The sequence below is a fragment of the Myxine glutinosa genome, chromosome 9, assembly GCF_964187855.1.
Source record: "Myxine glutinosa chromosome 9, kmMyxGlut1.1, whole genome shotgun sequence".
In the NCBI taxonomy this organism is placed as follows: Eukaryota; Metazoa; Chordata; class Myxini; order Myxiniformes; family Myxinidae; genus Myxine; species Myxine glutinosa.
In genome coordinates, this window is record NC_136269.1 from 45,012,784 (window position 1) to 45,027,080 (window position 14,297).

General features: G+C 42.0%; 1 long non-coding RNA gene across 1 annotated transcript in view; it reads left to right on the plus strand.

The window, feature by feature from the left end:
- LOC137435428 (uncharacterized) overlaps positions 1-8,642 on the plus strand; it is a 124,959-nt gene extending 116,317 nt beyond the window's left edge. Inside the window, exon 3 of the long non-coding RNA XR_010986074.2 lies at positions 8,622-8,642. This is a non-coding gene — a long non-coding RNA (uncharacterized LOC137435428). The remainder of the gene's footprint in view (positions 1-8,621) is intronic.
- Positions 8,643-14,297: the final 5,655 nt, after the last annotated feature.

The following is a 14,297-nucleotide window of genomic DNA, read 5'->3' on the forward strand; positions in this document are numbered from 1 at the left end:
AGGTAAATCACATGATGTGATCACTGGGCTACAGTCCAGTCTTATTAAGATGATTAGTGTTTGAGACATTTCATGAAAATAATACCAGAGGAACATTTGATCAGCACAGACAATTAATTTGACAAATTGGGCCACTGCAAACTCCTTGTCTGATGTGAAAACAAGCAGATAACATGTTATTAGACTTTTGAGCAATTGTGTTGAATGTTTAATTGGTTCTACTCAATATCCCATGAACCATGCCAAACACCCTATTTTTTGTTTCTATTTTTTATTTTTTATGATGGTTTCTCCACAATGCAGCGCAATCTAAGGCAAAATAAACATTTTTGATGAATAATGAATTTTTACCAGGTAGTCATCAAATGCATACCTGGACAATGGGGCTGAGGCACACAACAATTGAAGTGAAGATTTGGCATGTCAACCTCACTTCCATCCACCGGTGTTGAGTGGCAGCATGGTTGTAGCACTTGCTCCAGGACGATGAAAGTGTTGATGTTAATCCTGTCAACAAGAGCAAAGAGAGTGTTAAAAAGGCTTATTTTTACTTACATTGATCTAAAGAAAGTGGAGATCATACATGAGGGATCAGGACATATAAATATCTGTGTACTTGAATGTGAATTACAAAGGCATTCGAGGGCGGTCATTGTCTCATCATTTTTTCAGCTTTCATATCTGCCAGAAATCATTGCAAACATGGTGTTCTTGAGGCGAAGCATTCCTTTATCCAAAAGAAATGTAACAACCTGTCATCTTCTTCCACTAATAGATATTTCTGGTCCTTAGCTAAAAGTGTCTCCAACAACTTCTGTCGCGCTACCTTTCCTTCGCTTTTCCGTTCCGATGATACTATCGCTGTTTCTCTGTAAGATAAAGCATCTCTTTTTGGGTCGCTTTTCTCCTCGAATTCCACAATGGATGACTCTAATATTCCATCTCCCTCTGATGCACCCCTTATCAATCCTATGCCCTTCCCTAATATCTTTTCATGCAGTCAAAAAGTACTCCTCTCTCTGGACACAAGCAAGGCATATGGACAAGATGGCATTCCTCCTCATGTCTTGGAGGCTTCAGAACTTGCTCCTGTGCTTGGAGACCCTAACAACTCGCTTTTGTTTAAAAACCCAAACTTTTCCTCTTTCCTGGAACCATGCCTTAGTGCAGCCTATTTTAAAGAAGGGTGATCCTTCAAACCCTTCCAACTACCATCCAATTTCTCTGACTTCTACTGTTTCCAAAGTCTTTGAATGTTTCCCAATTCCCTTTTCATCGAGTATCTTGAATCTCACAGTCTTCTATCTGACCATCAATATGGCTTTTGCAAGGCAAGATCTACTGGTGATATCCTTTCTTACATTACAAATGTCTGGGCCTCTTCTCTGAGAGACTTTGGGGAATCCTTTGTTGGAGGCCTTGATATCTCAAAAGCCTTTGACAGAGTTTGCCATCGGAGTCTGATATCCTAGCTTCCCTCTTTCGGCTTTCCTCCTTCACTCTGCTCTCTCATATCGAGCTTTCTCTCCAACCGCTCAATCTCCATAATTGTTTATGGTTCAACATCTTCCTCCTTCCCTATCAACAGCGGTGTCCCTCAGGGTTCTGTCCTGTCTCCAACACTCTTCTTTTATCAATGACCTTCTTTCTTCTACAAACAACAAAATGCACTCTTATGCTAATGACTCGACATTACATTCCTCCAAGTATTTTCCATCTGCCCATCTTCCCTCACTCGATCTACATCTCGTTTGATCACAGCCACCTCTTTAAATTCGGATTTAGACAACATTTCCCAGCGGAGCAAATGTAATCAGGTTAAGCTTAATGATTCTAAAACTCAATTTCTTCCCATCTCTGTCTAAAACTCATCTCAACTCTCCAATCTCTTTTGAAAGATCCACATTTACACCATCTGATTCAATAAACCTACTAGGTATTACCCTAACATCAAATTTATCCTGGAATCCACACATTACACAAATAGTTAAGTCTGCCTCGAATAAACCAGAAGCCCTGTTCATATGTCGAAGATTCCTCTCCTCTCAACAGTTGCTTCAACTATATAAAGGATTGATTCGTCCGGGGGGGGGGGGGGGGGTGTTTAAGGATGGAGGTGGGAGGCTGGTGGCAGAAAGGGGTGCAGCATTGAAGGTGTGAGATATTTCCAACAGCTGTTGAACCAGGAAGGAAGCAAAGGCGAGCTGAAGCTACCGAGTTATGTGGAGGGGAAAGTGGAGGTGGTGGAGATCATGGAAGAGGACGTGAAGACAGCATTTAAGAAGATGAAAAAGAGCAGGGCACCAGGCATTGATGAGGTGTTGTGGAGATCATAATTGCAGCGGGAGAAGTCAGAATCAGGTGGACGAATAGGTTGTTGAATGTATGTATGAGAGATGGTTCAATTCCGAAGGAGTGGAAAACATGGTTAATTATGCCGATATGGAAGAAGAAGGGGGATGTTAAAGATCCTGGGAAGTACAGGGACATTACACTCCTTAGTCGTGTCATGAAGGTGCTGGAGAGGATTCTGGACGGGAGGATAAAGAAGTGTGTGGAGAAGGAGATCGGGGAAGAGCAGCAGGGATTCAGAAAGGATAGGGGAACGACAGATGGGATGTTCGCGCAGAGACAGCTGGTGAAGAAGAGGTTGGAGGAGCAAGGTGAAATGGCATTGGGACTTGTAGATTTGGAGAAGGCCTACGACGATCTTCCGAGAGAGATGGTAACGGCGACACTGAGATGGATGGGAGTGCCAGAAGCAGAAGTTACAGTACCTTGTGAAAGTATTCGAACCACTTGACTTTTTCACATTTTGTTGTGTTACTGCCTGAATTTAAATTGGATTCAATTGAGTTTTTTTTATCACTGATCTACACATAATACCACGTAATGTCAAAATGGTATTTAAGGGATTTTTAAAAGAAATTTTTACGAAATAATTAAAAATGAAAAGCTGAAATGTCTTGAGTCAATAGGTATTCAACCCCTTTGCTATGACACTCCAAATTGAGATCAAGTGTATGCAATTTCCTTTGATCATCCGTGAGATGTTTCTACAACTTGATTGGAGTACATCTGCAGCCAGATTGGACATGACTTAGAAACAAAACACACTTTTCCATAATAAGGTCCCACAGTTGACAATGCATGTCAGAGCAGAAACTACCATGACGTCCAAGGAACTGTCTGTAGAACTCGGAGATAGAATTGGGAGGTGGCATAGATCTGGGGAAGCCAACAAAAAAAATTCTCGAGTGTTGAAAGTTCCCAAGAGCTCAGTGAGCTCCATCATTAGGAAATGGAAAGATTATGGAACTACCCAGACTCTTCCTAGAGCTAGAGCAGGCTGTCCGACCAAACTGAGCAACCGGGCAAGAAAGACCTTGGTCAGGGATGTAACCAAGAACCCAATGAACACTCTGACAGAACTACAGAGTTCCCTGGCTAAGAGGGCAGAACCTGCCAGAAAGGTAACAGTCTCTGCAGCACTTCACAAATCTAGGCTTTAGGGGAGTGTGGCCATATGGAAGCCACTCCTGAGAAAAAGACACATGACAGCACACCTGTAGTTTACAAAAAGGCACGTGAAAGACTCTTTAAGAATGAGGCAAAATATTCTGTGGTCTGATGAGACGAAATTGAACTATTTGGCTTGAATGCAAAGCGCTCCGTCTGGCGGAAACCGAGCACAGCTCATCACCCATTTAACACTATCTACCATGAAGCATGGTGGTGGCAGCATCATGCTATGGCAACGCTTTTCGGTGGCAAGGACTGGGAGACTTGTAAGGATAGAGGGGACAATGAATGGATCCAAAAACAGGCAAATCCTTGAGGGGAACTTGGTTCAGAATGCAAAAGACCTCAGACTGCAGCGAAGATTTACATTCAAACAGGACAATGATCCCAAGGATACAGCCAAAGCAACACTGGAATCCCATTGAGAATATGTGAAAAGACTTCATGATTGCTGTTCACCGACGCTTCCCATCCAACTTGACAGAGCTTGAGAAAATCTGCAAAGAAGAATGGGAGAAACTCCCCAAATCCAGATGTGCAAAGCTGATACACACATACCCAAGAAGAATTGAAGCTGTAATCGCTGTCAAAGGTGCGTCTACGCATTATTGACTCAGGGGGTTAAATACTTGGGTGAATTAGATGTTTCTGTTTTTCATCTTTAATTGTTTTGTAAAGTTTTTTTTTTTTAATCCTACTGACATTATGAGGTGTTATGTGTAGATCAGTGACAAAAATCTCAATTTAATCCATTTTTAATTCAGGTTGTAACACAACAAAATTTGAGAAAGTCAAGGGATGTGAATACTTTCTGAAGGCACTGTACCGACTGGACCAATCCATATTGCTGCAAGTTTTTCGTTTTAGATCGTATAACCTCAAAGAGTATCAATTAAGTCACCATTTCAGATATCTTTAAAAGACAGGACATCATAACTGGCGAAATTCAGGGTGTTACAGAGGAAAAATGGCTGTGAAATCCACCGGGAAGTCTCCCTAACCCTTCCTACAACTAGTACACTGAACCCAGTTATGTGAATTACAATTGTCATTCCGACTGACACTTTCGGGAGCAGCTTCGCAGCATGCCAGCATGGGTCCATGTTCACAACTTCTTGGTTGGGTGGGCATTGTAGGATTCGTAATTGAATAAACTTGAGAGGTACTAAGCTTGATGGGTTGAAACTTCAACCTATTCAACCATTGGTTATGTAACCACGTTGACCGTGTGCATGTATGAATATATATATACTAGCGGGGTCACCCGTGGGAATCCCACGGGCATGGATGTGTGTGACATTTCGACATATTGAGTTATATGCTGCACATTCATTTTTACAAAATGGTTACTGGCAAGTCATCAGATCCAGAAATGGTGTGAATTTAGTTATTTCACATAATATGTGACCCCTCACTCCTCTCCACCTGACACTCTCCTGTCTCCACCTGACACTCTCCTGTCTCCACCTGACACTCTCCTCTCTCCACCTAGCACTCCTCTCCTCTCCAAACCCTCACATCCCTCTCCTTTCCAATCCCTCACCTCTCCAATCCCTCACACTCCTCTCCTCTCCAATCCTTCACACGCCTCTCCAATCGCGCCTCACACTCCTCTCCAATCGCGCCTCACACTCCTCTCCAATCGTGCCTCACACTCCTCTCCAATCGTGCCTCACACTCCTCTCCAATCGTGCCTCACACTCCCCTCCAATCACTCCTCTCCAATCGTGCCTCACACTCCTCTCCAATCACGCCTCACACTCCTCTCCAATCGTGCCTCACACTCCTCTCCAATCGCGCCTCACACTCCTCTCCAATCGCGCCTCACTCGCCTCTCCAATCGGCTTTCCCCGTCTCGTTTCTCTCCTTTTTCTCCCGTCTCGTTCTTTTTCTTGCTCCAAATCGGCCCGTCGGAATCGGAAATCGGCCCGTCTCGCCCGTCGGCCCGTCGGAATCGGAAATCGGCCCGTCTTGCTTTTGTGCTTGTGCGTAAATAAATTGTGTTCATGACACCATTTCTGGTGTTGGGCTAGCGGCTAGGGTGCCGGCTTAGGATCCTGGGTTCGAATCTCGGTCGATCGCCGAATTAATGCCAGGGGGGTTGACTCAGCCTGTCATCCTTCCGAGGTCGGCTAATTGAGTACCAGTTCACTGGTAATTCCCTGTTTGTCGTTGAAGGCGGCAAAAAGGGTTGGCGTCAGGAAGGGCATCCGGCCGTAAAACATTGCTTCAAAAAGGGGACAAAAAAACAACAACTACCACGGTCCCCGAAAAGGCCAACCCCCGCTTTGCGGGGAAAAATGGCCTCTAAACGGTGGTTTTTACACCATTTCTGGATCTGATGACTTGCCAGTAACCATTTTGTAAAAATGAATGTGCAGCATCTAACTCAATATGTCGAAATGTCACACACATCCATGCCCGTGGGATTCCCACGGGTGACCCCGCAAGTTTGCATTGACGTTCGTCGATGGACTCGTTCGCCCGTCTCATTCGTTTTCTTGCTGCATCCTGTTCAAGTCTGCGTTCTTCATCGATCGTCTCATTCATTTTGGAAATAGAAGTTTCCACGCAGCGCATGAATTGTCACGATCCTCAAGAGGAATTTGTCTCGTAATCATCAAATGATAAATGGCAAGTAAATTATATTGTGGAAAATTAAAGATTTCAAATAAACCTATTTAAAGTGTATTCGCACATAACTAATTTTAAAAAACGAAGAAATATCTCTCGGTAATTTCCTGAAACATATTTTACTTCCGGCTAATAATGTTGAATTAAATAAAAACGAAGAAATATATGTCGGCATCATTGTTGACGTTTTTGTGACGACTGTCATCAAACGAAAAAGTAATATATCTTAACGGAAAAGCAAAAGCGAATTTTTAATATATATCGACACGTTGCCGTCGGTGTCATGTTGGGCGGTGTATGATACACCATGACGCGATTTTTAAAAATATATCTCTGCATTTTCCCGCGTGTGTGGAATGTTCTCAATTATTGCTGACACCGAGTCCAAACCCATCGATAAAAATGAAATCATATGGTGAGTTAGATTGGAGATAAAGGCGTGAGAGAGACTCAATGGCCTTGAAGTTGAAGTTACAGGCGTTTGAGAATTCATTTCGTTCTATAAACGGCAACTTTCATTGGATTTCCTTCCCGTTTTTTTTCAACCGAGTCGAAAACTATGTTAGCGACTGTGAAAAATGAAATGATATATCGAATTTTTAATATGTATCGACACGTTGCCGTCGGTGTCATGTTAGGCGGTGTATGATACACCATGACGCGATTTAAAAAAATATATCTGCATTTTCCCGCGTGTGTGGAATGTTCTCAATTATTGCTGACACCGACTCTAAAACCATCGATAAAAATGAAATCATATGGTGAGTTAGATTGGAGATAAAGGCGTGAGAGAGACTCAATGGCCTTGAAGTTACAGGCATTTGAGAATTCATTTCGTTCTATAAACGGCAACTTTCATCGGATTTTCTTCTCGTTTTTTTTCAACCGAGTCTAAAACTATGTTAGCGACTGTGAAAAATGAAATGATATATCGAATTTAAAATAGATATCGACACATTGCCGTCGGTGTCATGTTGGGCGGTGTATGATACACCATGACGCGATTTTAAAAAATATATCTCTGCATTTTCCCGCGTGTGTGGAATGTTTGTGGAAAATTAAAGATTTCAAATAAACCTATTTAAAGTGTATGCGCACATAACTAATAAAAAAAACGAAGAAATATCTCTCGGTAATTTCCTGAAACATATTTTACTTCCGGCTAATATGTTGAATGAAATAAAAACGAAGAAATATATGTCGGCATCATTGTTGACGTTTTTGTGACGACTATCATCAAACGAAATAGTAATATATCATAACGGAAAAGCAAAAGCGAATTTTTAATATATATCGACACATTGCCGGCGGTGTCATGTTGGGCGGTGTATGATACACCATGACGCGATTTTAAAAAATATATCTCTGCATTTTCCCGCGTGTGTGGATTGTTCTCAATTATTGCTGACACCGAGTCTAAAAGTAAAACCATCGATAAAAAAGAAATCATATGGTGAGTTAGATTGGAGATAAAGGCGTGAGAGAGACTCAATGGCCTTGAAGTTACAGGCCTTTGAGAATTCATTTCGTTCTATAAACGGCAACTTTCATCGGATTTTCTTCCCGTTTTTTTTCAACCGAGTCTAAAACTATGTTAGCGACTGTGAAAAATGAAATGATTTATCGAATTTGATTTGAAATAAAACTGGGGGAGAGCAAGACACCACGGGCCTACAAAACAGGACTCAAAGCTATGCGAGTTAATAAAATGGTGGATATTTGTTTATAGCCACTCCCAGAATGGGTGGAGCTATGGGTGGAGCTACTCTGCAAACCGAGTAAGCCACACCCCGGACAGACACCCAACAGATAGACAGACAGACAGACAGAATCATCTACGGCTATTATAATATAGATATATATATAATTTTATATAATCCTGTTTACCTCCACCATCGAAGGAGGATGGAGGTTGTTTGGACCCCTGTCTGTTTGTCTGTTGGTTTGTTTCTTTATGAACAGGTACCTCGAAAAATTGTGGACGGATTCGGATGAAATTAGGTGCAGAGGTTTGGTGTGTGACAAGAACGAATATTGATTCGATATTGGTGAAGATCCGGACAGGCTATTATCATTGTTAAATGATTCTTTACCATTGAGAGATAGGGGGAAAAAACGATATATAGCAAGATATCTCAAAAAGTTGTGGACGAATTCGGACTAAACCTGGTGGATGAGTTGATTATGCGACAAGAACATTCTGATTAGATTTTGGTTCAGGTCCGAATCTAGATCTGGCTTATCAGTGGTAACCTGTTCAGCCTGGCAGAGGTATGCTCTCTACCAAGTGTCATTCTAGTTATCCCGTCCCTTGCACAGCAGGAGACGGGGTTTTGTGTGTGTGTGTGTGTGTGTTTGTTTCTGGGCCATAACGTTTTACCACTTGAGCTATTGTCATCTACTTTTGAACAAAGCTTTGTCTTACTATAAATTCACGAAATGTCCATCTGTCCGTCTGTTCCCAGGTACTGCAAAAACTGCTGAACCGATCGCAACGAAATTTTGGGTGGGTAATCCTAGGAGTAAAATAGGCTATATTGTTTTTCCAATTTTTTCCCATTTTTCCAAACACGATGGAATAATATTTACCGATATGAACAGTGATGTGGCTTTTGTTGAAATTCTACAAATACTGTTTAGATTTTGATGATTTGCGTGTGATATGATTTAACGGATGTTTTTTATGAATCGTTTAAAATAAAAGAAGCCTTCAATTTCTGATATTTTGCCTTTTCATTTGGGCCTCCCAATTGAAGCCCCGCCCGTAGGGCGGGTACCGTTGCTAGTTATGATAATACGGAGAAGGCAAATTAATAATTTGGTCAAAAGGTTAAAGGTCAGCATCACCTAAAATCATCAATTTTCACCCGAGTGACCTGAAATTTAAATAATTTGCATATCGAATCACTGAATTGGTTCACTAATCAAAAGGTAGGAGTGTATTTTTTAGATCTAAAGGTCAAAGGTCAAGGTTGTATAAAATCATCATTTTCTTTTTTTTTCTTCTTTTTTTTACTTTCTCGTTATTTTGAGCATTAAAAAGAATAAGAAGACGTCTGAATACAAACGGACGCAGACGGGCTTTGCATTTTCAGATGCTTTCTAGTTTGTTTTGTTTTCTGACGTGTCACAAAACATGCAAACATGTAATGCTTTTGACCGTTTCATATAGCGTTCAGCATCCATGCAAACCAAAGTTGTGTGTTCTTGACCGCCCATTCTCCTCCTTTCTGAGTATATGCTTTGTTCGGTCCACAACAGATGTCTTCACTTGTTATCTTCACGATGCTCACATCTCCACCCAAGATGGCAGCATTTTTGACGAAGACCTGAGAAACAAACCTGGCTTTCCCTTTATACAGCAACACTGCAACATGTATTATAAGGACTTGTCAACATCGCTTGCAAGAGTCTATTTACGTGGCCCTTGGATTTTTCAAGGGGACAAAGATCAGCCGAAGCTTTTTGCGCCGAGGTCGAGCGAGAGGCCGGCGGAGGCACGCCTGGTCCCGTAAATAAGATTTTTGGCTTGAGACATTCCAGCACTAGATGACACGTACATATCGCACACACAGCCTACACGTACGTACAGCACTACACCTACCGGCTCTTCGTTAAGGTGCTCTTAGCCCCGTGAATATCGCCCGCAAGGTGATTGTTTGGATCCACTTAATAGAGAAAGCGACAAATGCGAAATATCTATACGATGGTCCAAAACATCTCCACCTGCCCCCCACGAGCCCCCCGCAGCCCCCCCAAAAGGCTCCAACGACGAAGCTCCAGCGATAGCTTTTGCTAATTGTTAGCCTGCAGGTAAATGTAGCCAATCTGTCAGCCGTGTGTCGTTTACCTCGCGCCAAAAAGGGTCCTGCCATTCATCGATTCCTCCATGATATAGCGGTTCAACTAATTATACACGAGGTTATTGCGCTGTTTTTTAGTTCGGTGAAAAAAAAACACGTTTGCGAATGAATAACTGTAATTAAGTCATTAATTTACTATATAATCCAGCTACGACTACTCTCCTCTACATCTGAACAAGCCTGGTAAGTTACAGGTTGAGTAAAATGATTTTAGGGTCCATGTATTTGTTGCGGACGCAAAAATAGTTTTGGTGGGAAATGGGTGGGGGAGCGGGTTATTGGGGCTCACGCGTTCATGGTGCACACAGTGGGATGGGGGTAGGGACAAAGTTATGCCTTGTTACCTTCGCCAGAGGAGAGGGTATTGCAATTGCGTCCATTTTGTTTGTTGAATGCAAAATCGAAGATTTTTCGAGTATATTGGTTAGTCTTGTGCATTATTCTTTAATGGTGGAGTTGGTGATAAGGAAGAAGTCTATTGATTTTGAGGTTAAAGGTCAAAGGTCATATTGAGGTCAAATTTCTAAAATTGTCATTTTTCATCTGATTGACTTGAAAATTCAACAGCATTTGCATATCGAGTCATTAATTGGGAAACAAACTATTTTTGAGGTCAAAGGTCAACTCAAGGTCAAACTTCTAAAATTATCAATTTTCTTCTGAAATTTCATCACTTTTCACCGAATTAAGTTGGAAATTAAACAGCATTTGCATAGTGTCTCACTGAATTGGGAAACTAACTATTTTAAGGTCAAACGTCAAAAGCTAACTCAAGGTCAAACTTCTTAAATCATCAATTTTCATCTGAAAAATTGTCACTTTTCATCTGGTTAACTTGAACATTAAACAGAAATTACATAGTGCATCACTGAACTGGGAAAGAAATTAATTTGAGGTCAAAAGGTCAAAGATCAACTCAGGGTTAAACTTCTATAATCATAAATTTTCATCTGAAAAATTGTCAATTTTTATCTGATTAACATTACAATTAAAGATCAATTGCATTGTACACCACGGAATTGGAAAACCAACTTTGTTTGGGGTCAGAAGATCAAAGGTCAACTTACGGTTAAACTTCCAATATCATCAATTTCTGTCTGAAAAATTGTCCATTTTCATCCGATTAACTTGAAAGTTAAACAGCTATTTCAAAGTGCATCATTTAATTGGGTAACTAAAAGTTTGTGAGGTCAAAAGGTCAAAGGTAACTCAAGGTCAAACTTCTAATGTCATCAATTTTCATCTGATAATCGTCAATTTTAATCCAATTGACCCAAGCTTTCATCAAGATCATCAATTTTAATCTTAATGAAATGGACAATTTGATGTATCCATGGCAACTTTTTATTTTGGGGAGGGGTGGATTTTGCAAGTATCGTGCTCTGCATGACATCTTCTTGCTTCTCTGTCTCTGTCTGTTTGTCCGCACAGAATGTGGGGATAATTTTCTCTACAACCGTTAGTCCGATTGATAAGATATTTTCACTATAGGAGCGCCTCCTCCTGTGTAATTTAAATATATAATTATGACGTCATAGGTCTCATGGTACAGGCCCCACAAATATGCACAAGTGGAAAAACCAAAAAACGTTGCACCTCTATATCTCTGAAACCGCTCTATGGAAAAAATTGAAACATGTCTCATTGTCAAGTACTCCCCATGGGGAACAACATTTATTCATGATGATGTCACCAGTGCCTTAATTATGACGTCATAATTAGACAAGTACAATGGTTGATCCGATCACTGAAATTTCTTGAGCATGATCAAGGCATGATCTTCCTTAAAGATCACGGCGTGTCAGCGCACGACATTTGCAGCTCGAATGCCTAACAGCAACCAGCGGTTCGGTAATGACACCGCTCACAGTGGGTGACACATCCTCGACTGGAAGGCCATTGGTCGGGGATGTTTCTGGTCAAGGTTCTACAGTTGCAGGTGCGGTTACGAAGGGCGATAAAGGCACTCTCGGATGGTGGGACAGGTAGTGGTACAAATACAGGTGGTTCTGCTGGTTTGGTGTGATGCAACCTGAGTTGATCAAGGTGCTTCCGCTGAAGTCTACCATCAGACAGTTTGACTAGGACAATCTGACTACCAACACTCTCGATAATTACCCCAGACAACCACTTCTCACCCAGGTCGGCATTGAGAACAAACACAGGGTAATCTTACTATAATTCACCAAACGTCTGTCTGTCTGTTCGAAGGTACCGTAAAAACTGCTGAACCGATCTCAACGATATTTTGGGTGGATAATCCTGGGATCTCCAGGAGTAAAATAGGCTATTTAGTTTTCCCAATTTCAGCTTTAGTCTCCAGCATTCTCAGGTTTGGACTCACACATAACATTCGCGTTCAAATAATGTTCATTGTTCTCATTGTGACGATGTTGTTTTCCCGGGTGCCGCACAAACGGCTGCACCGATCGCTGCACAGCTGCACCAATCGAACTCAGTGACCTCGGACAAAGACCTTTTGTAAGGACACAGGTTGAATCCCTGCTTGAGAGAATTCTAACCCATTTCAACTGAAGGAAACACGTATCGGGAGTACATACGACATAGCGATTGTGAACACGATTAGTTTAATCTCTACATGAGAGAATTCCACATAGCTATTTGGGTGGTGAATATGCTAACAGATCACTGTCTCCATCGATCTTGCCAAGGCCGTAACAGCTATCGGCTCAAAATCCTTTTAACTGTTGATTTGGTAGTTTTTACAATGAAGGAAACACGTATCGGGAGTACATACGACATCGGGAGGACTAACTGCTTCAGTATCAAGCTTAAATCTCTCATGGCGGATCTGAAGAGCGGAATGCTTGGAGAAGTGGTGGGCTACTTCGGCATGAAGGAGGATCAGAAACGTGGACTCCCACACTGCCACATCCTGCTGATACTTGCTCTCGCATGAGTTATTTTCCTGGGTGCCGCACAAACGGCTGCACTGATCGAGATTTAACGGATGTTTATATCAATCGTTCAAAAGAAAAAAAGCCTTCAATTTCTGATATTTAGCCTTTTAATTTGGGCCTCCCAATTGAAGCCCCGCCCACAGGGCGGGTACCGTTGCTAGTTTACATTAATTTCACGATTCACAGACGTACCGGCATGATAAATGCTTCTGCTGGAATTTCTTCAATTCTACATCGGCCACCGTATCTGAGTGCACAAGTGACAACCTTGTCTTCAACTCGCAACCCATTAACATTGATGCAGGAAAACGACCAGTAGGATGATGCAGTCGTGTGTGATAACTCAACAGGACTCGGGCCTTGCGAGTTTGTATGGTCTCTTCTGTAACACGCTTTAGTCCACTCTTCACGACCTGAACGACCCTCTCAGCCTGGCCGTTGCTGGCCGGCTTGTATGGAGCAGAGGTGTAATGCTTGATGCCATTTTGATTGCAAAAGCTCAGGAACTCTGCACTCGTATAAGATGAGCCGTTGTCCGATACAATGCAATCAGGAATACCATGAATGGCAAACATACTGCATAGGGCTTCGATTGTAATCCCCGAGCCTATAGAGGGTACAACAACAGCCTCAATCCACTTTGAGTGGGCATCAACGACGACAAGGAACAACTTGCCTAAGAAAGGTCGAGCATTATCAATGTGAAACCTCGACCAAGGTTAAACTGACCATGAACACATTTCAAGTGGTGCTTCCGGCGGTGAGTTAGCATTAACTTGACATGTGTGACAATGACGTACGCAGGTTTAGATGTCATCTTATAACTTTGGCCTTTCACTCACTCACCACAGGCAGGTAGGTGGTCTTTGTGTCTTCTACCGACTCCTCTCCGGCCTAGCTCCCCCAGCTCTGTCTGTGCTCTGTCCCCCAAATATTCCTACAGGTCGCACAAGATCTGCCAGCAACCCTCTTATGGTTAAACTGCCAAAATCAAGACTCTCGATTCACCTTCACTCCTTCATCTTGTCTCCCGCTCCCTTAATCTTGTGTTTTATGTGTCAGTTTGTCTTTTTGTGATTAATGGTAGCTCTTACACGAGCATGGATCTTGTATCCCAAAAAAACCAAAAAAACTCATACGTGACCAATATCAAAAAAGTCCGCTCGCAGTCTCGATGTGACTTACGGCTGTATGTCTCTCATGGCCGTATCCTCCCTTCTCTTCCAGTTTCTCTCCACGTTTGCTAAAGCCTTTTGCTAAAGTCATCTCCATTTCACACAAAAATCTGAACAACAATATTACCTCGAACTAAAAATTCGACAAGTATATGATAACAACAAAGGCGGAAGTGACGAAT